This window comes from Saimiri boliviensis, chromosome X (genome assembly GCF_048565385.1).
Source record: "Saimiri boliviensis isolate mSaiBol1 chromosome X, mSaiBol1.pri, whole genome shotgun sequence".
Taxonomy (NCBI): domain Eukaryota; kingdom Metazoa; phylum Chordata; class Mammalia; order Primates; family Cebidae; genus Saimiri; species Saimiri boliviensis.
In genome coordinates, this window is record NC_133470.1 from 40,570,967 (window position 1) to 40,585,515 (window position 14,549).

Here is a 14,549-nt window from a genome sequence, read left to right on the forward strand (position 1 = left end):
ATGCACCTATTATGAAAAACCGTATGGAGTTTTCCTCAAAAAATTAAAAATAGAATTATCACATGATCCAATAATCTCACTTGTGGTTATGCATCCAATGGAAATAAAATAAGTAGCTCAAAGAGAGGTCTGCACTTCCGTGTTCATTGAAACATTATTTACAATAGCCAAGATATGGAAACAATCTAAGTATCCTTTAACAATGAATGGATTTTTAAAATGTAGTATAAAAAAAGAATAAAATAGGAATACAGCCAACCAGCAAGGTGAAAGATCTCTACAATAAGAACTACAAAACACTGCTGAAAAAAATCAGAGATGACACAAACAAATGGAAAAACATTACCTGCTCATGAATAGGAAGAAACAATGTTGTTAAAATGGCCATACTGCCCAAAGCAATTTACAGATTAAATGCTACTCCTATCAACTACAATGACATTTTTCAAAGAATTGGGAAAAAACTATTCTAAAATTCATTTGGAACCAAAAAAGGGCCTAAATAGCCAAAGCATCCTAAGCAAAAAGAAAAAAGCTGGAGGTATCACACAACCTGATTTTAAACTATACTACAAGTCTACAGTAACTAAAACAGCATGACTCTGGTACAAAAACAGACACATAGATCAAAGGAACAGGTTGGAGAACCTGAAATAAAGCTGTACACCTACAACCATCTGGTCTTCGACAAAGCCGACAATAACAAGCAATGGAAAAAGGACTCCCTATTTAATAAATGGTGCTGGGGTAACTGTCTATACAATTGCAGAAGATTGAAACTAAACCCTTTACTTACCCCATATACAAAAATCACTTTGAGAGGCCACAGCAGGTGGATCACCTGATGTCAGGAATTCAAGACTAGCCTGGTCAACATGGTGAAACCCCATCTCTACGGAAAACCCAAAAATTAGCCTGTTGTGGTGACACATGCCTGTGGTCCCAGCTACTCAGGAGGCTGAAGCAGGAGAATTGCTCAAACTTGGGAAGCAGAGGTTGCAGTGAGTGGAGTCCATGCCACTGCACTCCAGTCTGGGTAAAAGACTGAGACTCCATCTCAAAAAAAAAAAAAAAAAAAAAAATCAATGCAAGATGGATTATAGACTAAAATGTAAAATCCAAAACTATAAAAACCCTGAAAGACAACCTAGACGATAATATTATGGACATAGAAATGGGCAAAGATTTCATGATGAATACCCCAAAAGTGATGGCAACAAAAAAAATTGACAAATGGGATCTACTTAAACTAAAAATCTTCTGCACAGCAAAAGAAATTATCAACAGAGTGAATAGGCAACCTACAGAAAAGGAGAAAATATTTCAAAATATGCATTCTATAAAGGTCTAATATCCAGAATCTATAAGGAACTAAAATAAATCAACAAGCAAAAAACAAACAATCCCATTAAAAAGTGTGCAAAGGACATGAACAGACCATTCTCCAAAGAAGACATACACATGGCCAACAAGCACATAAAAAAAATGCTCAGTATCACTAACCATTAGAGAAATGCAAATCAAGACCACAATGAAATATCATCTCACACCAGTCAGAATGACTATTAAAAAGTCAAAAAATAACAAACGCTGATGTGGTTGCAGAGAAAAGGGAAGGCTTTTACACCGCTGGTGGAATGCAAATTTGTTCAGCCACAGTGGAAAGCAGTCTGAAGATTTCTCAAATAACTTAAAATAGAACTACTGTTCAAGCCAGCAATCCCATTCCTGAGTATATACACAAAGGAATGTAAATCGTTCTATCATAAAGACACATGCATGTGCATGTTCATGACAACACTATTCACAATACTAAAGACGTGGAATCAACCTAGATGTCCATCATCCAAGGTCTAGATAAAATAAATGTGGTACATATACACCATAGAATATTATGGAGCCATAAAAATAAATGAGATCATGTCCTTTGCAGCAACTTGGATAGAGCTGGAAACCAATTAATGCAGGAATAGAAAATCAAATACTGCATGTTCTCACTTATAAATGGGAACTAAACATTGAGTACACATGGACATCAAGAAGGAAACAATAGACACCAGGGCCTACCTGAGGGTGCAAAGTGGGAGGAGGGTAAGGATTGAAAAACTACGTATTGCGTACTATGTCAATTACCTGGGCGACAAAATTATCTGTACAATAAACCCCTGCAACACGCAATTTACCCATGTAACAAACCTGCACATATATCCCCTGAGCCTAAAATAAACGTTGAAAAGAAAAGAAATGTGGTATATATACACACAATGGAATATTGTTCAGCCTTAAAAAGGAAATATTGACAATTGTGACAACATGGATGATAAGCGAAATAAGTCAAGGGCCTAAATGTAAGCACTGTATGATCTCCCTTATATGTGAAATCTTAAGAAGTCAAACTCATAGAAGCAGAGTAGAATAGTGGTTGCCAGAGGCTGTGGGGTGGGAAAGCAGGGAGGTGTTTGTCAAAGAATATAAACTTTCATTTATAAGATGAATAAGTTCTGTGGCTTTAATATACAGCATGATGATGATAATTAATAATACTGCATTGTACACCTGAAATTTCCTAAAAGAATAGATCTTGACTGTTCTCACCACACACATACAAAGAAAATTGTCATCGCATGAGGTAATAGATGTGTTAAATAACATGATTGTGGTAATTATTTCACAATATATACATATATCAAATCATGTTGGACACCCTACATTTATACAGTTTTATTTGTCAATTGAACCTCAATAAAAGTGGAAAAAGTGGTAAGACACAAGTACTTATAGGAACATTTTTCTATGCACAAAAAGCACCTTGGACAGAAAAGTCATTGATCCCTAAAATCTTTCAAAGGCTTCGCAATGCACCTAAAATCAAGTCGAAAATCCCTAGCACAGCCCAAAGTTCCTTGGCGAGGCAAGTCAGCCCCTGCCTGCTTTGTCATGTCATGTTTATGCTCCTCCATCCCATGCCCAGCTTCTTATACCCCAGTCTGTGTGGCTGCCTATCACTGGATGCCAGCTCCTCCACCTCTCACATGTGCTTGGCACCATCCAAACCCTCTTCTCCGCCTGACTTTCTTTTCCCATCCTTCAAGTCTCAGCCTGAATGTCTCTTCTTTGGAAACCTCACATTCCAACTAAATTCATCCCCTTTCCCTGAAACAGACTCTCACAGCATCCTGTAGTTTTCAGGTTGAATCCACACTGAAATTCTCATCCGTGTACTTATCCTTTGGGCATTGCTAGACTCTCGGTTACAGCTTTTAGGGCAGAAACAATCTCCCCTGAGTGGTAATTTACCATTCAACCAGGTGACTGACGGGAGTTTTCTGAAACAGCAAGAAAGTCTCGTGATTTTCTGAATTTCAGAAGGAAGTCTACAAGTCATATCTCAGACCCCCAGGACTAATTCCCAATGACTGACATTTAAGCCATAAGAATGCAATTCCTCTCCCTCTCATATGACCCCACTCTCTCAATGCGATCCCTCTCCCCCTTATATGACCCCACCCTCTCAATGCAGTGCCCTCTCCACCCAGCTCTGTATCGCAGTGCGATTCTTTGGCCAAATTTCTTTATCTATGCAAGATTTCTGAAGTAAGGAATCTCTAAAGTTTTAAATAAATGGATCCAGAGCAATTGGATAGAATTTCCTACACAGGATGCAAAATGTCCTAACCATAAAGGTTTTGGTGATTTACTGAAATAGGTCATTTAATTGGTCATACATGTCAGGCTGGTGTTTCCTATATGATATATTTGCTGTGCCGATACTTGAAATTTGATTTGTGATACAGCCTCTTTCATTTTTGAAAATTCTAAATCTTAAAAAGTTCATATTTATTAACATCACCAGTAATGTATCCTAGTGGACCCTGGATCAGAGGGAAAAATATTGTTACGTCAATTAGATGATGGCTGAAATTTTAGTATAATTTTGCCCTGGTTATATAAGAGAATGTCCTTGTTCTTAGAAATGCATGATGAAATATCTAGGAATAAAGGGATATTATAATGCTCTTTACTGTCAAGTAGTAACATATAGATAGATAGATAGATAGATAGATAGATAGATAGATAGATAGATATAGTGGGAATGTGTGCTTGCATACATTCACACACATTGGGTGTCGTCATCCAACAGGAAAGAGTCTTGAACCTAAATTTGGAATCTATTGCTCAGTACCTGTTTCTGTGAATGAGAGCATATTTTATCATATTTTATATATATTACTATTTGACAGTAAACAGTATTATAATATCCCTTTGTGTTATATATATATACACAAATATATATATCTGTCAAATAGTAATATTTATATTAATATGTACATATATACAGAGAGGGAGAGAGCAAGAAAAAAATACGGCAAAATATTAACAATTGAGGAATCTAGGTGAACAGCACATGGGTGTCCTTTGTACTTTTTTGCAACTCCTCTGTAAGTCAGATTTTTTTAATTTTTAAAAACTGAAAAATACCATTGGAATTGAATTGAAATCTATCTCCTCAAGATTTCTATTCTTTTGGATCTAATTCTACCCCGACATGATCTTTCTGGAAAAATTAATTTTTTCCCACTGTATTGAAAATCCAGACGTTATAATACTGGTACCATGATCCTTCCAAACCTTTTTCTCACCCAATGTTCTCCATCCTGACTTTTGTCACCCTCTTGCTTCTGAGTCCTTCTTCTAATCAGAGTGGATACACATACACATGCAAGCACACATTCCCACAAGCACCACATATCTATACTAAGTGTGACATCTGACTTTGGAAACCTACGTCAACTCCCACATGTGCAGAGCCATCCATGTGAATGGACAAGAAGTTATTTTCCTTCCTGCGCAGAAAACCTCATCCATGTCCAGGGCTTCACAATGCAGCTGTGACACACAGCCTGTCACCTGCTGCACTGGCAAAGAAAAATTGGATAGCAAAGCATTGTCTCTTCTGGCAGGGCTATGAGACTGATGGAGCCTCAGGAAATCACAATGTGTGGAAAAGAAAAGAAAGAAGACATAAAAGCCTATTGTAGAAATGTTACTGCAGTGTGATGTGCTCTTCTCCACCCCTCTTTTCAGAGCAAGAAGAAAACGAATGATGCGAGATTTTTACCAGTTACTTCTTAATTGGATGAATGAGGCTTTCCTAAAGAAAATTGTCCCACAAAATGAATAGCTCCAACACACAATCCAGCAACACAATCAGACATGGTGAACCAAGATTGCCACAAGCTCCAGTCGATACACAAAGACCCAAGATAGATCTCAATCCGGAGGATGTATATTTGTGTTTAAGGTATTGACTGATGACATGGATCACATGAGATCTGCCTACAGTAACTTGGTACATTTAGCATTACCAAAACTCTGCTGTGGCAACCAAAGCCCTAGAAATTTATTCTTGTCAAGATGCCTCCAAATCTGTGAAGGGGTTTCCCTGGCTGGGCACAGGATGTTTGAAATATAGCTAGCCTCTTGAGGGCTCATCCACCTCTTTGGTTTCAAGTATAAAAGACTTTCTGTTACAGTAGACCATTAGCACCATCTAAAGGCTTCATCCCAAATGTCTTGACAGTCAGTGTGCATGTTGCTCCAAATGCTTAATTATTTGGGAGACTGATACTCCGAAAACTTTTGCCTACCTGGAATGACACAGTAGGCCACTATTGCATACTATGTGTCCGTGACTCAAGTTGTATTCCTGGGGAAGTGCATGTTGTCTGTAGCGCTTGCCTGTTTGAAAGAGGTAAAAGCATAGGCCATGTGTATCGGAAGCTGTGTTGGCCTGCTTTCTTGGGTAGGTGCCCTGTCATTTCTTCAGCTCAAGAAATTTACTCTGCAAGTGGGCCTCATCTAAACTTGGCCATGAGTCCAGGAGTCAGGGAGTGGGAGTGGGAAGAAGAATGGGGCAGACATCCAATAATAACCATTAACTTGGGCCTGAGCGACTGAGGCTCCAGTCTGACATTACTGTGTGCTAGGTTTGTAACTTTAACCTCTTTGACCCTTTCCTCTCTAAAGCAAGGCCACTCTCTCTAGGTGCCCCTCCTATTCTGCCATCAGTGCGGTCCTCGGTTTTGGAAAGATTATGTAGAAGGCCCGATCCCTCACCTCTATTTTATATCATTGCAGGGAGCAAAATAATATGACGCAGGGAGCAAAATAATATGACGCAGGCAAGTCTTTGTTATACAATTCTTAAGCCCAGCCAACTTTCACTTAAATTATTTGGATTCAAGGTCAAGGGAAGTCTGCCTTAAAATTTCCTTGGGAAGTTTTCAGTTTATAGGGGTCCCAGTGTTTAGCTAGAGTCCCCAGAGTACCTGGAAGCTAATGTGCTTCCAAAGACATTTTAGAAATACACACTGGTTTTATGGAAGACTTGAAGACTTGAGTGGCACATGGTTTTTAGAACAAATTTACCTTTGTTCCTAACCAGGTACTTCGATGTAGTCATCCAATGGGTAAGTGCCTTGTATAAGGGTCAAACCCAGGTAGGTGTGAGGAGGGAGGATGGATAAAACAACAGCAAAGACTGTTAAGCTTAGTAAACACGGAGATCTGTGGTTGAAATTTACCACCGTCCTTTACTGGCTGTGAGACTTGGGGAAAATCATACAACTTCTCTAGGCTTTGATTTCCTTGTCTGTAAGATGTCATTAACTAATAAGTTGTTACGCTCAACACAGTAGTTTAGGTCCATAATCCCAGCACTTTGAGAGGCCAAGGCAGAAGGATCACTTGAGGCCAGGAGTTCAAGACCAGGCTGGGCAATATAGCGAGACTGTCTATACAAAAAAAATTTAAAAATAACTAGGCATGGTGGTATGGGCCTGTAGTCCCAGCTACTTGGGAGGCTGAGGCAGGAGTACCTCTGGAGCCCAGGAGTTTGAGACTGCAGTGAGCTATGATTGCTCTCCAGCCTGGGTAAGAGAATGAGACTGTCTACAAATAAATACAACTTTTAAAAACTTGTTGAGAAGATTAAATTCATGTATCTATCATAACTCCTTGAGACAGAGTTATGATTCTATGAGAGATGTCATTGGCTTCTTATCTTAAAAGCGAACACTCCTGTTTAAGGCAACACACTGCACAAAGAAAGGCTGAAGGCTCTGGCTCATGAAAACAGGCCCCAGCAATAGATTCAGAGTCTAGATTCAACAAACTCTTGCCAGGTTCCTCTGACTCACACCCTGGGGGCTTGCCTTTGTCTTTCAAAATGTCCTCTTTGCCCACTGTTTCCCAAGTATCTGCCATGGCTCTGCATTTCCCCTGCGTGATCCTGCTGCTCTGCTTTCAGCACAGGTGGCTTTTGCTATCAGGGTATTTGAAGTTTTCCTTTGATGGCCCTGCAACTAAGCAACTTAATTATGGATGAGCACTCTGCCTAAATGCTTGTATCTCTCTTTCTTTTTTAGTCAAATACCCCTGGCATATATCCAGGGATTCAATGCACAAAAGCAAAGGGAAAGCTGACCCACCCACCACTGAGCAACCCCCAATCCCTTCCCATCCATCTGCTGCTTGGTGCCTTTGTCAGAAGGGAAGAGGGAGGAAGAGTGAGCTAGGAGGAAAAGAAAAGGAAAAATGTGACACATTTCCATGAAATATGCAATATTTAATTTTTTTTAATTCTCAAAATGAATAATGCATTATCAGCAATGCTACTCTATGTGAAATAATAGATTTAACTATGTTCTGAGATTGGTCAAACCAATATTTTAATGACATTACTATAATACTCCTATTTTTAATCACATATATAAAATATCACCCAGGCACAACCCTTGAAAAGAAGGAAAGGAAAAACAGAGAAATCCAATAACAAAATATAAAGTTTCTTCGTGATGAAAATAAAACAGAAGCAGGTTTTTCTAAAATACCTTTACCTTGAGAACAGAGAAATGTTAAAGGAGGTGGTTGTGTGTGTGTGTGTGTGTGTGTGTGTGTGTGTGTAGAAAGAATATTCGTAGTACAGGATGAGATATTCACAATCTAGCCTAAGAAACTAAGAAGTAGAAAGCTTAAGTAGTCCACTTGGAATCATGCAGTTGGTTACTGGTGGAGCCAGAGATACATTCAGATTTCCTGATTCTGGGGGTATTGCTGGGCAGAGACATTGGCAATAAAGTCTCTGAAATGTCCAAGTAACTATTGCTTGCTAAGTGCTAAGCTGGTTCGTTCAGTTTGCAGGCCCATCCTCTTTGCTCTTGTTCTTAGAGTGGTTCACCCCATTGGCCTTCTTTTCCTAATGATTTCAGTATGCCCATGAAATCTCAAAAAGAAGATATAGCATGTATTGATATGCCCCATAAGCATAAAATACATACCAGTCTTGAAAAACTTGCTATAAACAAGAATGTAAAATATCTCATTAATAATTTTTCATATTGATTACATGTTGAAATGATCACATTTGGGATATGTTGTGTCAAGTAAAATATGCTAACACTAATTTCATCTGTTTCTTTTTATTTTTTATAAATGTGGCTAAAAGGAAATTTTAAATGATATATATAATTCATTTATATTTCTATTAGGCAGCCCTGACTTACATAATATAAAATTGTAATTTTAATTTGATATTCTACTTTTTGTTCAAATCTAAGACTTGCTACAAAAGTTTCTGGCTCAGGAAAAATGGGAATTCGTGTAAGAGATAAATGATTAAGATATATTAAACTGTGCAAATTAGTAATTGTGCTGCATTTAGAAAATTATACTAATCAATAGTTGTACTATTTTAGAAAAACAGAAATTAATGTAAGCAATCAATGATTTAGATGTATTAACTTGTACTATATATTTAAATCCTCCCCTTCTTGGGGTGGAACATACAGCCCGTGACTCTCTGGTGTTCTTGAATGTAAAATTGACAAAAAGATTTACCTTCGTGTGGTTCTTCCATCAGACTACTGCCAGAACGTACTTCAGAATGGGCTAACTCGCACGTTAAAGAGGAATTGTTCAGGCTAAGGTTGGAGGGGTGGTGGTCCATAGTCTTTTCGAGAATAATTGGATGATGAGAGGAAGAGAAGGCCATACATTTACTTAAGAGCAAAGTAATTTCCTGAGAAAAATGTCCAGAAACTCGCACATTTTGTTGCTTTAGTTGTTCTCATCTAAGCCTGATTCAGACATGTAGGTGGGCACATAAAATAATCTCATAGGTGTATTCTGCCACTACTATAAATGTAATTTGTTTTGGTTTGGTTTTTTTGTTAGTTTGTTCTTTGAAACAGAGTCTTGCTCTGTCACCCAGACTGGGGTGCAGTGATGCAATCTTGGCTCACTGTATCCTCCGCCTCCTGGGTTCAAGTGATGCTCTCCTGCCTCATCCTCTTGAGTAGCTGCTATTACAGGTGTGCACCACCATGCCTGGCTGATTTTTGTATTTTTAGTAGGGACGGGATTTCACTGTGTTGGCCAGGTTGGTCTTGCACTCTTGACCTCAAGTGATCCGCCCACCTCAGCCTCCCAAAGTGTTGGGATTACAGGTGTGAGCCACCGTGCCCAGCCCATAATTTGAAGGAAGAATACAGAACCTAAAAATTAAGCCATAAAATAACAACCAGCTCTAATTTTTTGTATGAATTTAGTGCTATAACCTTAAAAAATGAAAATGCTTTACTGTAAAATAATATAACAAGGGATGTCAAGAATGCGTAATTTTTGCTGGGAAAAATGTTATTCTGACGAATAACATTCACCTTAGCCAAAGCTGCATTTGACATATTACAACTTGTTCAAACTACGACTCCATAATGACAGTGGCAACTAATACTCATGAGTGCTTACCAGGTTCTAGGCATGGCTCTATTTCTCTATGCATCATGTGTTAACTCATTTAGTCCTCAAAATGGTACCATGAAGTACAGTATATACATATTGTTCATTTTCTTGCCTTACAGTTGTGGAATCTGAGGCACACAGAGGCCAAATAACTTGCTCAAATTCACATGGTTAATAAACAGCAGAGCCGGGCCCTGTAAACTCCAGCAGTTTAGCTCCAGAGTTCATGCTCTTTTCAATGAAGACGACTACAAATTGGCAGGTACTAGCGGACAAAGAGAAATTCACAATGTGTTGGTTTCAACAACAGTAAAGAACAGTTTTGGGTGGTCCATGGAAAACTGGCATGCAAAAAAAATTACAAACTATATTGGCCAGTGGGGTGAACATTGGTTGGGAAGTCAGGAGACAAAGGATCACAAACCTCTATAAAGTGAGAGAGTCGGACTACATGCCTTCCACGTTCCTTCTCCAACCAGCGATTTTGTTAGTGCTGTGATTTCTTGTGGCTTCTTCCAACAATGGTTACCTAAAGAGATGAATTGCAAACAGAGCTGTGAAACCTAATAAGGGAAAGAGAAGGAGACTGTCCCTGCGAAAGGGGAAATAATTTGATATATTTGGATTATTGGGGAAAAAAACCCACAGTGGTAGAGCAGACCAAAGATTGAAGAGAACACATTGTTAAGAATTTAATGATTGAGGAGAACACATTGTCAAGAATTTAGTTATTTAAAACCACAGCAGGGTTTATAATGTCAGATCTTACAAGGATAGACCTCGCCTCCTTAAATTTATCTCTAGAGCATGTATGCACAGATATTTTATTTACACTTTGTGAGGATGATGGCAGTATTAGTTTTGGTGATCATTTTGAAGATAATGAAGAACTCTGGGATTTTTTTAAAAGCCAGAGTGATTAAGAACCATAAGCCCTTATTCATATCATCTGCAAAGTGGGGGTAATATTAACCTCAAGGGCTTTGGGGAAGATTAAATGAGAGAAAGCAGGGAAAAAGGTAGACACAATGTCTGCTCCAGTATATGCTATTAATCAAGGGTAGCAGTGATGATAGAGGTTTTTGAGTTTTGTTTTGTTTTGTTTTAGAGACTCGCTATGTTGCCCAGGCTAGCCTTGAACTCACGGACTCAAGCTATCCTCCCACCTCAGCCTCGTAGGTAGCTGAGACTACAGCACCACACCCAACCTCTGACAGGGTTTTTAAACTCGTATGTGTAACTTTGTTTCACATACAATTTTGAACATATGTATTTTCTTCAGAAATTCATAATAGAGTAGTTTATAAAGTTCTGTTGGGTCAGACCCTGTATTACTCTGTGTCAACAAACTCCTACATTCTGGCATCAGAGTTTGCTAATAAGAATTAACAGATACCTACACAATGTGGTTTGGTGGTCCTTTTCTTTGTCCACATGCTTTAGAATAAACAAAAAGACGGTTTTTGGAATAGCAAAGAAAACATAGACTTTGAGGTCAGAAAATGACCTCAGGTTTCTTTTCTGTGAAACTTTTGTCATAATTAACTTATTCCATAAAGATATAGAGTCTTTTGAGAGCCAAGTGAGATACTATCTGTGGAAGTGCTGTACAAATGCTAATATTATTAAAAGTCATATCGCTTTACGTTGAAATGGTTGCTTTAAAACCAAGAACACCAGATTATTTCTTTGTAGATTATCTCTGTATGTCATTAGTGCACTTATTACAGTCATCTCTCACTCTCTCGGTCTGTGCACATATTAAAAGCAAAAATATGACTTTTTGATCTCAATATCTTCAGCATTTAGTATTCTAGCTGACACACAGGAGGCACTGTCATGTATTCTTAAGCTAAGCATTTAAAGCAGGCATCCCCAAACTACGGCCCGCGGGCCACATGCGGCCCCCTGAGGCCATTTATCCGGCCCCCCGCCGCACTTCAGGAAGGGACACCTCTTTCATTCGTGGTCAGAGGAGCACAGTATGTGGCGGCCCTCCAACGGTCTGAGGGACAGTGAACTGGACCCCTGTGTAAAAGGTTTGGGGAAGCCTGATTTAAAGGAAGCAGAAACATTGATTTAAACTCTTAAATACTATAAACCACACAATGAGACTAGATGGCTTAGATTCAAAACTAATGAATTTGTTTCCTTTTACAGACCAATAAATATGTAGAAGTTACTGTTGCATGCTTGGTTCTCAGGAGTCAGATACTAAGCTAAAGTTTGTGGTGCAGGATGTTTATTAGGGATCAGCATCCATAGAAGACAAGTGGGGAAGCAAGCTTAGGTAGAAAGAGGAGTGCTCATAAGAGTTGTCCTTCACTGGACCAAGATAGCCAGGCCTTTATATCCTGGCCTTCGTCAGTCACTGGATATGAGCCATTCTGGAAGAGCATGTCCTTGGGCAAGGTGACTCTCTGCAGCTGAGGCTGTTCCTGAAGGGGTTGACAGCTGAGGCAACAAACGCTCTTGTGAATGGAGATCTGGCTGGTATATCTCTATGTTTCCCACAGTCATCAAATTTAAAGTGTGCCCCGCATGAGAAGATGGCATTGATATTTAGGGCACAGGATGACTTTAATCAATGAGACATTTCAAATTGCATTTATAATTGAATAAAAGAGAAGGCCTATGCTCTCATAGATTTATGGTAGAATATACCAAAAATTAATGTAGTGAAGACTTACAGAAAAACAAAAGGCTCTAACATTGATTTGTTGGCATGTGATGTCAATTTCTCATGAAATGCTGTCCTTCAGCAAGTGTTGCTGAGTACTTTTCTGTGCATTGAAACAGGCATCACTAAGCAAAGAGTTCCTCCCAGGGTGTAATGATACAGCAATGGAAAGAACTCTTCTCAAATTCAAGTCTCTCCACTGTTCTAGCTCCTGCAGAGAACAGGTGTGTCTGTCCACCAGGAATTGTCTGTACCCTAGAGTCATGATGAGTGCAGCATCAACAGGATAGGATATGGCTTCCCTTTCTGATCTAAGCCTTCTCACCCCTACCCCTCAGCCCCAAAACATTTGGTGTTTCATCTTGGGCAACTCTCTTGCTCAAATGTGTATATTTCAATGGTGCCCAAAGAAGTGAACAAAAGCAAACCCATACCTTAATTTATTCAAGGTCACAATGAAGAAATTCACTTACTCATTTTTGTCCTTCATGGTGAGCTTCTGGGGACAGTTCAGGAGCTTATATGTATTAAGATTTAAGGGATTGGTCTGTAAAGCTGGGATCTCAAGAAAATCAATTAAGTTCGTAAACCTCTCTATATTTTACTGGAGTATTAATTCATTATTATTAAATGCTTAAAAATCATGAGGGCAAAATCAGTTTACTACAGGAGGCTTGGCCTCCACCATTATAGATTATTAGACAGATTTCTAAAATGTAAGCTACTAAAATTATAACATATTTTAATTTTTTCATGCATAGTAAATGGGGAAGCAAATGAACATTTCTTAGGCTTTCCAGGAGTAATGCTTTTAACTGATCAATGTTTTCATTTGGTTCTCTCTCAATCCTTAAGGGTAGACACCAAAATAAAACTAAATATGTTTAATTTTTAAAAGAGAAAGCAAATTCTGTAGTAACTTAATATCCAATAATGTCTGAACTGTCTCAGTTCCCAGGACTATTTTTAGGTCTTTAGGGAAAATGTAACTATTTTTCCCCTTTCTCAGCCTTGTTATTCTTCAATTAAACTTTACCCTGTCTCGCCACACCCTAAGATCCTGAAAGGAGCCAGAGTCCTTTCACTGGAGGCAGGAAGAAAATCGAAGCAGTCAGGATTGTGAGGAGCAGGAAGCATGGGTTCGAGTTCCAAATCCAAGACTATCTGTGACTTTCAGCCAGTTCCTGTATTTCGACAGGCCTCCATTTGCTCATACATTTAAGGAGAGAATAGGATGTATGCTTTTTAATAGCCCTTCCAGTGCCACTGTCCTATGATTCTCCAATGCTCCAAGGATATTCTGCTAATTTCCATGGGGGAAACTTTGACAATAGACCATGTAATGGAATTTGAAGGGACTATTTTCTATGGCTTCCAGAGAATTTGGAAGTTATGAGTCATATAACTGCCCCCTGTAGTCCCAAATTGGGAGAAAGGAAATAAAGACTAGAGTATATATTATGGCTTCTCAAAGAAAATTGAGTTTTTAAAGCCCAGAAAATGCTTTTTAAGTCTGGAAGTATTCTTTTTCACTTTTTGATTAGCAACAGGAAAGAACAGTTATAAATGTGACCAACAGTTAATACTTTCATTATCAGTTAAAAATTATAACCATTTAACTTTCAGTATTAAACTTCATTCCTTTTATGACAAAATTCTTCATGTAATGGTCCAAATTACCATTTCATATTTGCCTTCAGAATGAGGAGAACCTCCAGTTTAGTGGACTGGCTGGCTGTGTCACCACAAAGGTTAAGATCAAGGTCAAGATTTAATAGCATTAGTTTCATTCTGTTTCAAAGCCATGAATACAAATTTAACCCTGCTGGTTTTCTTAAGAATGTGTGAAAGCTATGCCTAAGAGTGTTCCAAACCATTATCTCTACTGGGAAAGTAATTCATAGGTTGGCTGTACTAGCAGTAGGGGAGTTAATATCATCTCTCGTTAACCAGGACAAGGTTGCCCTGGAAATTGAATTGCCAAGTCAGGGTTTGTATTGAGATGCCTAAGATGCACCTAGCACTGAGTATTCTCGTAATGCTCAATAATATCATTGGATCCTGAGCA